Raw genomic sequence first — 2,084 nt, forward strand, 5'->3', positions numbered from 1 at the left:
TGAACTAGAATCCTCACTTTCTTGATCTTCTTGAAATCTTGTAGCTTTGAGTGTGATTCTGTTCTTGTCTGATTCTTCATTCAAAGTCAAACGCCCTAACTCCATTTCATGTTCTTGGAGTTTCCCAAAAAGAGTAACTAATGGCATGTTGTCTAAGTTCTTTGATTCCATTATTGCGGTTACCTTTGATTGCCATTTCCTATCAAGACAACGCAAAACTTTATTAGACAAATCAACATTAGTAAAAGTTTTATCAAGAGCGACCAAATGATTTACAACATGAGTAAAACGTTTTTGCATATTACACATAGATTCATTACGAAGCATGCGAAATAACTCATACTCATACGTAAGCGCATTTAGTCTAGTGCGCTTAACTTCACTCGTGCCTTCGTGGGTAACTTGTAAAGTATCCCACATTTCTTTTGCATAAAGGCACTGCGAGACTCTAAAGAATTCGTCATAAGATACCTTTCTTTTCACAATATTTGTCCATAAGCCTTTAGGCTTTTCTTTAAACTCGCCATCCACCATATGAAGTGGAATGTATGGACATTGACAACGGATTCTCAAATGTCCATGTCTATTGCCTCGATATAGATTCTCATGCGAACCTTCCAATAGGCATAACCTTCTCCACTGAATATGGGAGGGCGATTAATGGATGCGCCATCACCGCCAAATGGGTTATTATAGCCCATATGTAGTCCTTTTCGGATCACGCGGATGCGGTTGAGCTAGTACACATACTAGCTCTGATATCACTTGTTAGGTATCAGTGGCGAAATAGACCTAGAAGGGGGCGTTGAATGGGTGTAACGGAGCTCAAGTTCCACTTTTTGGGTTTTTGCACACTTGCTGAAAAATGTCAATTTAATCGATTAAGCACTATTCATAATCGATTAACCAGTAACAGAAACAGAATGATCAGAACAGTAACTTGAACAGTTATTAACAAACACACAAATAGATATACAACAGATACTTTTGTGCAAGATTAACAAGAACATAGCAAGGAACAAGTATGCAAAATATTAGCTCCAAACTCGCATTAAAACATCTTGAAATATAAAAGAGAAAATGATAGAAAAGATTGCAGAGAGATTTTATCCTGGTTCATTTTGCTGTCCACTGCAAAATTACATCCAGTCCTCCCCTCTGATCTGGGAGATTTTCCTTCTTCACTATGAAACACAATGTACGTTACATACACGCTTCCAAATACAAAACTTGAACGCTCCCTTCTTGGAACCCAAAGAACTTCGTCACCCTTGGTTTGACCTTTCCCAAAACCGCTTCCCAAGAAAACCTTTCTTACGCGATTCGGCCCCAGCCAAGGTATCGCTCTTTATCCCAAGACCTCCAAGTCTTTGTGTGAAGAACACCTTACCTAACCGCAGCTAGGATTTTCCAAACCCTTGAATACAAAGCTTTGAGTTACTAATGAGTACTTAATACTCGGATATTACAATAAGAATGAAAGCCTAAAACCTAAGCAACAACTCACAAGACGTCCTAGTCTAATATGAATGTTCATGCACGAGGTTTATGAAAATATGCAATCAAAACAAACTATCTCTTTTTCTTTCAAGAAAATACAAGAATGATGCAAGAAAACTTTTGAAAGAATCATGCAATATGAATATGAAAACTAAAGCCCTAGCATGATCTAATCTTTCTCCTAATTCAACACTTTCTAATAGATTTTAACAATGATGATCTATCTCTTTTCTCTTGTGTTTTTCTCTCATTTTTTCACATCGCCGTTTCTACAATTAGCCAGTATTTATACAAAACAGATTTTGCCCTAAAAATGGTTTTTCAGTTATGATGTTGAAACAGGAGAAAAACATACACGTTAATTGATTAAGCCATGGGGTTATAACCAATGTATTTTTAATACATGATTAAATGGTAAACTACTTATATATTATATGCTCATGCAATACATGATTTCCAAAATATAATACCTTTAATGCATAAAATCAATGTATATAAATGCATGAACCTAATTATCATATCTTTCTAGATGATGTCTCATTTTAATGGATTGATTACTTTATTAAGTTTTGTGAGACTCACAC

Source organism: Lupinus angustifolius, chromosome LG07, assembly GCF_001865875.1.
Source record: "Lupinus angustifolius cultivar Tanjil chromosome LG07, LupAngTanjil_v1.0, whole genome shotgun sequence".
Lineage (NCBI taxonomy): Eukaryota > Viridiplantae > Streptophyta > Magnoliopsida > Fabales > Fabaceae > Lupinus > Lupinus angustifolius.